The sequence below is a fragment of the Panthera uncia genome, assembly GCF_023721935.1.
Source record: "Panthera uncia isolate 11264 chromosome C1 unlocalized genomic scaffold, Puncia_PCG_1.0 HiC_scaffold_4, whole genome shotgun sequence".
In the NCBI taxonomy this organism is placed as follows: Eukaryota; Metazoa; Chordata; class Mammalia; order Carnivora; family Felidae; genus Panthera; species Panthera uncia.
The window spans coordinates 84,190,466-84,198,056 of record NW_026057585.1 but is presented as its reverse complement, the minus strand read 5'-3'; positions in this window follow the sequence as shown (position 1 = coordinate 84,198,056).

The window sequence follows — 7,591 nt, the reverse complement described above, 5'->3', positions numbered from 1 at the left end:
TTACTTAACCACTTCTTCATATAACATTGTTCTGTCCGTCCTGTAGGGAGGGGAACGCGTCTGTCAGTTCCTTCCTCTAAATATCACTAGGTTGGCACACCTCGCTTATGTGATAGGAAGTATTTAATGTTGCGTCTTGTGTTCCAAGGTCTGTGCTGGCCCCAGGGTTTCAATAGTAAGATAGACATGGTATCTGGGTTCCTGGGCCATTTTATTTTTCTGAAACTTCAGACACTGCCTTAAATATTTTACATTCACTAACTCAACCCTGTGAGGTAGGTGAGTACCGTTTACTGTCCCGATTTTACAAAGGGGGCAGCTGAGGCAAAGAAAGGCTAAGTTGTGGAAGTCGGCATTCAAGCCCAGGAAGTCTGATTGCACCAACCAGTGTAGTCACTATACCTTCTTGTACATCTTAGAACTGGAGCACAAACTCGAGTTGACAACTGGGGTCAGGCAGCAAAACTGTAGATGTAGTGGGTTAGATAATAGAGGGAAACTTTTTACTTTTTTCTCCGTAGTGAGAAAAACAACCATGCAAACATAATGGTAAACAGCAACCAACCCAATGAATATGGGCCTAGTGTTGCCATCTATGTGCTTCTTTAGCAGATGCCAGAAATTTTGATTTTTGTGTAAAAAATTTCTGAATTTTAAGTGTTTTTAAGTAAATTAAAAAATCTTAAAAATACCGTGTAGGCCAAAGAAAAGGTATCTGTGGGTCAGACATTGCCCGTCTCCCACCTCTTACCTATGTAAATTCTGTAAGCCTCCGGGGGCCCCTGGGTGGTTCAGGCAGTTAAGCCTCTGACCTGCTCAGGTCATGATCTCACAGTTTGTGGGTTTGAGCCCTGCACCGGCTTTGTGCTGACAGCTTGGAGCCTGGATCCTGCTTTGGATTCTGTGTCTCCCTCACTCTCTGCCCCTCCTGCACTCGCTCTCTCTCTCAACAATAAATAAACACTAAAAAAAAAAAAAAAAAATTTAAATTCTGTAAGCCTCCAAATCAACACCGAGGAATAAACAAGATACAGCCAAGGACAAAAACTTGAGGCATACCATGAGGACATTGTTATATTAAGCCCAAGGTGATTGAAATTTACATACTCTGGCAAATAAGAGTATATTTGATATATAGGATAACATGTTTGGAATTAAGAGTATTCTGGGAAATTTTAAGATGTGGGTTCACTTGAGGTAATTGTCCTCATGTGGGTTCTACTAGTTATAAATTCAGCCGAGAAGATCATACATTTAAAAATAAATGAAATGAAAGTGTCTTAATTAAAATACTGCACAAGGCAAAACATCAAAATAAGATTTTCTTCACACCTTTTCAAGAGCTTGACGACCTAATGAATTGAGCAGAGGGCTCAGTTCTCAATCAGCACTAAAATAATTCTGTGACTTATGTGTGTGTGTTTGTGTGCATGTTCGTGATTTCATCTCTCAAGGTTTGCTCTTGTCAAGTTGAAGTCTTCCTTTTCCCTCTCCAGGTATGGTAGTTCCTCAAAAAATGAAAAGTAAAATTACCATATGATCCAGCAGTTCTATTTCCGGGTATATACCCCAGAAATTGTAAGAGACCCCCAAAGAACCAAAAGAGACTCAGATACTTGTACACCCACATTCATAGTAGCATATTTCACGGCAACCCAAGTATCCACTGACAGATGAATGGAAAACGAAATGTGGTATGGGCATACAATCGAATATTTTTCATCCTTAAAAAGGAAGGAAATTCTGACACATGCTAAAATACCAGGGAACATAGTGCGAATGCCACTGAACTGTACATTTTAAATGGTTAGGGGTGCCTGGATGGCTCAGTGGGTTAAACCTCAGATCATGATCTCATGGCTCTTTATTCAAGCCCCACATTGGGCTCTGCACTGACAGCTCAGAGCCTGGAGCCTGCATCAGATTCTGTGTCCCTCTCTCGCTGCCCTCTCTCTCTCTTCCTCTCTCTCTGTCTTCCTCTCTCTCTCTCTCTGCAAAATAAATAAACATTACCCCCCCAAAATTTTTTAATGGTTAAAATGGGGCACGTGGATGGCTCCGTTGGTTAAGCATCCGACTTTGGCTCAGGTCATGATCTCGCAGTTCACGAGTTCGAGCTCCACATTGGGCTCTGTGCTGACAGCTGGGAGCCTGGAGCCTGCTTCAGATTCTGGGTCTCCCTCTCTCTCTGCCCCTCCCCTGCTCACATCTGTCTCTCTCTCTCTCTCAAAAATTAAAATAATACAAACATTTAATAAGTAAAATGGTTAAAATGATGAATATTATTTTATGTATATTTGACCACAGTTAAAACAAAAGCCATTTCAACTTCTCATGTCATTTTGCCTCTACTTTATAAATGCACATATTTTAATCAGAACTGTCCCCACATTGATAAATTTTCATTAGACTTAATTTCCTGCTCAATTTTCTCTACAGTGAGATTTACTCATTTCTAATTTTTTCCATTTTTAATTTTACTAAAATAATTTTTATGTGAATCAGTTCTTTCCTGGACAAATTTTATACTGAGTGCTTAATTCATCATTCAAGTTTGATCCAAACCAAATTTTACTAATTTTTCACATCTGCCACTGTAGTTTTATGGGTGCTTATTATTTCTATCAAATACAATTTGATTCAGGGGACTTTTTGAAGTTGTCAATGTTATAGACAACATGTGATTCTCCAACTTTTACTGGCTAACAATTTTCAGTTTTATATTGTACTGATTCTTTCTACCAGTAATAATAGATATGAATTGGATAATACTGATAGAATTCTTTTTTTCATGAGATTTTATTTTTTTAAGTTTTTTTTCCTGTTTTTTTTTTTTTTAATTTGTTTTGAATAGAGAGAGAGACAGAGTGTGAGCAGGGGAGGAGCAGAGAGATGGAAACACAGAATCTGAAGCAGGCTCCAGGCTCTGAGCTGTCAGCACAGAGCCTGACGCGGGGCTCGAACTCGTGAACGGCGAGATCATGACCTGAGCCAAAGTCAGGACGCTTAACCGACTGAGCCACCCAGGTGCCCCTATGAGATTTTATTCTTAAGTAATCTCTACACCCAATGTGGGGCTCAAACCTACAACCCTGAGATCAAGATTCATATGGTCTACCGACTGAGCCAGCCAGGCGCTCCCTACAATTATCTCAATACCAGAGAGGCTTTTTATATGTGGCAGAACCCCCACAACTATTTAATGCTCACTCTATTCAAGTCTTACAGCTAATAAAACTTGAAATCACTCTTTTGAGTATTTAAACATTGTTGACCAACTTAAGTAAATATCTTTAGATTTTTAAACTGCAATTAAAGTTTTGGTATGGCTCTTTCTTAAAAGTACTTCAAATATCTTAGGGAACAGACAAAACACACAAAAATGATGTTTTCTTTTTGTTGTGTCTAAGACTTTTTAAGTCATGCCTTCTATATAGGTTTTAGGTTTTTGCAACCTGCTGTCTTCCCTCAAACGATAGGCTTTCAGTCTCACATGGGCCGCATTACATAACTCGTCCGTTTGTTAACACCGATGGGCACTTATGCATTTTTGAAAATTCATGTATTCCTATTAAGACGTTATTTTGTTATGTTCATAGGGCCACCTGAAGGCTTCATTTCCTAGAAGAGGGATTGAATCTGTCGAGTTAGCAGGACTCGAGGCTGATTGGTTCTTGGAGTACTCTGTTGTCCTCACCAATTTCGTCTTTGTGTGCGACCAACCCAGCCCAACCACCTGTGTTCCGCCCACAGATCCCTTTGTCTAGAACTCTTTGAGTCCTTCCTTTTTTTTTATTTTTTATTTTTAAATGTGTATTTATTTTTGGGAGAGACAGAGAGAAGCAGAGAATGAACAGGGGAGGAGTGGAGAGAGAGGGAGACACAGAATCTGAAGCAGGCTCCAGGCTCTGAGCTGTCAGCACAGAGCCCGGCCCAAGGCTTGAAGCCACAAACTCTGGGATCATGACCTGAGCTGAAGTCAGCCGCTTAACCGACAGAGCCACCCAAGCACCCTGGAACTCTTGACTTCTCACAGACCTGTGAGTGTTATGCCCAGAATTCGTGATCCCCAAATACCGCCAGGGAGCCGAGTCCGATGTAAAAGCAAAAGAGCCTTTATTCGAGCTAGCTCGAGCTCAATCCCCTACCTGCACCGACGCAGCGGTGAGATACCAGGGAGAGAGAGCGAGTTGCAAAAGGACAAAGGTTTTATTGGGGCCTAGGGGCAGTTGGTGAGGTAATGGCTATGGCCTCAGCCGATTGGCTGGGGAAGGGTCCTGGGGAAGGGTCCGAGTCCTGTTAGGCAGGTGCGGGGGGAGGTTACTCAAGGGGAGGAGGTGTGGTCAAGGTGAAGGATACAGAACAAGATGGAGTCGGCCGGCGTAGGCCCGCCCTTTCAGTGAGTTGCTTTACTTATCCTGGTGGGAACAGTGAATATGTATACTTTATAAACAGACATCTCATTAATAAAAGAAGCAACTAAGTAAACTTTTTTTTTTAATGTTTATTTATTTTTGAGACAGAGAGAGACAGAGCATGAACGAGGGAGGGTCAGAGAGAGAGGGAGACACAGAATCTGAAGCAGGCTCCAGGCTCTGAGCTATCAGCACAGAGCCCGACGCGGGGCTCGAACTCACGGACTGTGAGATCATGACCTGAGCCGAAATCGGTCGCTTAACCGACTGAGCCACCCAGGCACCCCAATCTTTTTAAGATTAAAAAGTTATGGGACCTGGCTGGCTTAGTTGGTAGAGCATGTGACTCTTGATCTCGGGGTTGTGAGTTCAAGTTCCACGTTGGACATAGAGCTTCCTTGAAAAAGAAAAAAAAAAAAAAGTTAAACATATCGTATGACAGTCACCATTCTTAGGCGTTTCAACCAGTTTTTGTGTCCTTTTTCTATTTGGAACTTTCCTATTTCGGTTGTCATCATGAACTCATGGCCTTTCACAGATTCAACTTTTCCAATAACTTTGACAGCAACAATAATAAAATAACCATCAGGTTGATATAGATGCCACAGTGGTCATGTCGTGGCCCGTGAGAGGTTGGTTCCTTTGTCCTATCAGTGCCGCTAATGTTATTTACAGCCTGCTGGCTTTCTGGCAACAGGAGGATGTTCCAGTTTCCTCTTTCCCCAAGCCATGGACTCATTGCCCCTCCTCTGGAGGAGAACAGCACACATGAGCCTTCTGAGAGTTGTCTCTGGGCAGGGGGGTGCTGCCCTTGGAGCCCTCTTAGTAATCAGCAATGACAATAGTTATTAGTAATCGGCACTGACAATAATTATTTTTTAAGGAGTTTGCATTTATTTTTCCAATTTAACGTAGTGTGCTACTGTACCTCACATTTGTAACACTGGCAGATAAATTGTGGATAGTTTTGTTGTTTTTTTTTTTTTAAATCTTGGAGCAAGGGGCCCTTGGTTGGCAAAGACAAAGAATCTGGCTGTGCCTCTGGGTCAAAAGCACAGGATCAAAGGGTCCTGCTTTATTCACTTAATCTTCACGACAACCAAACGAGGTAAGCACTCTTAGCACCCCCACTTTACAGATGAAGAAACTGAGCTTCCCAACCTTTTCCAATCCCCACTTTACAGAATTCCCAACCTTTTCCATATCGTAGACGCGTGTACAAAATAACATACGCTGGACTAAACACACAAGGTTGGCAGGGGCCCAGGTATAGGGTGACCACTCATCCCAGTTTGCCCAGGACTTTCCCAGTTTTACAACTGAAAGTACCTGGTCCTGGGAACGCCTCCAGTCCCCGTCAGACCAAGATGGCTAATCCACCTTGCAGAGGTGTCCGGCCAGGGGTCCCTAGCTGCCCTATGCCCAGCCTGCCTGGCTGACCTACGGATGAATAACATCGCCTTGCTCCTGTGACCTTTTAATGGTACACCGGCGTGCCTGACCGTTGTGGGTGAGACTGAGCAATCGGCCTGAGGTCACAGAGCTGGTAAAGAGAAGAGCCAGCGTCGAACCTAGTGCTCTGTGCTCCTGACTCTCTTAACCACGATGCTCGGTCCCTCCGTGTCTCCTTTACGCCCATCCCCTCAGCCTCGTCAGCATGGTTTCATCCTCAGACACTCAGCCCTTGGATGCTGTTGTCTTATCAAACCAACACAAGTAAAAGGGGCTTTTCTCAAAACTGTGTGCAACTTTGAAGAGTGCCTCCAGAAGAGGAAGTGTGCCCAAGAGGACAGATGGTAAGAGGGGGACCTCCAAAGGGGTGACAGTGCTCAATCCGGACGTCATGCTAAGAACCTAACTTTTCCCCCCCGAAGCCGCTGAAGGTTTTGGAGCGGAGGAGTTACATGATGACTTCCGGGTTGTGAGATGATCTCCCTGGCAGAGTGAGGGAGCAAGGACAGGCCAGGGAAGGCCCAAGACTACAGGCGGGGTGATCTGTTAGGAAGCTGGGGGAAAAAAAACAAGGTAGCAATGCTGTGGGCCTGCCCCAGGCCAGAGGGAGTGAGAGAGGCAGTGATAGAGCAAAAGCCACAGGAAAGGAAAGAATTTAAGAGGTCTGCAACTTATTTTTTTTTTTCTTGTGGAAGTAATCATATATTCTTTTTTTAAAATTTATTTATTGTTGGGGCGCCTGGGTGGCTCAGTCGGTTAAGCGTCCGACTTCGGCTCAGGTCATGATCTCACGGTCCGTGAGTTCGAGCCCCGCGTCGGGCTCTGTGCTGACAGCTCAGGGCCTGGAGCCTGCTTCGGATTCTGTGTCTCCCTCTCTCTCTCTGCCCCTCCCCTGCTCATGCTCTGTCTCTCTCTGTCTCAAAAATAAATTAAAAAATTTAAAAAAATGTATTTATTGTTTAATTTACATCAAGAGGTCTGCAACTTATTAATGTGTTCTTCATTCAGTCTTAATTTCTCCATCATCCACTTATTCACCAAATACTTATTTAGTGCTTGTGAAGGGCCAAGAGCTATGCTAACCCTGAATGGAGTCTAGTTGTGAATCTGGGTAACAAGGAGAAACAGATCAGGAATTCAAGAACAGAAGCAAGCCTCTTCAGTGAAGATTTGGCCATGCTGAGTTTGTTAGGTATGGCCAGCTTCAGAATTTCTCTCTGGGATCTTTTTTCCCCCTGAATGTTTATTTATTTATTTATTTTGAGAGAGAGAGAGAGAGAGAGAGAGAGAGAGAGAGAGAGAGAGAGTATGTTCAAGCAGTGGAGGGGCAGAGAGAGAGAGAGAGAATCCCAAGCAGCTTCCTTGCTGTCAGCACGGAACCTGACACAGGGCTCGATCCCACGAACCATGAGATCATGACCTGAGCTGAAATCTAGAGTCAGATGCTTAACCAACTGAGCCACCCAGGTGCCCCTCTCTTTGGGATCTTTAAGAATCAACCATCACAAAAGCCCAGCTTAGAACAGACCCAAATTATAAAGTATACTTTGAGGCATGCCACGTTTTGTTATTAGATGCTCATTCTTTTGAGTCAGTCACTGCTGCTGCAAAGGGAAAATTCACAAGGAATTCTTCTACGATCCTTTCACGTACCTGCTCCAAAACCTTCTGTGATCGCCCATGACCTATAGGAAAAAGCTTGAGGTCTTTCGGATGGCATCCAA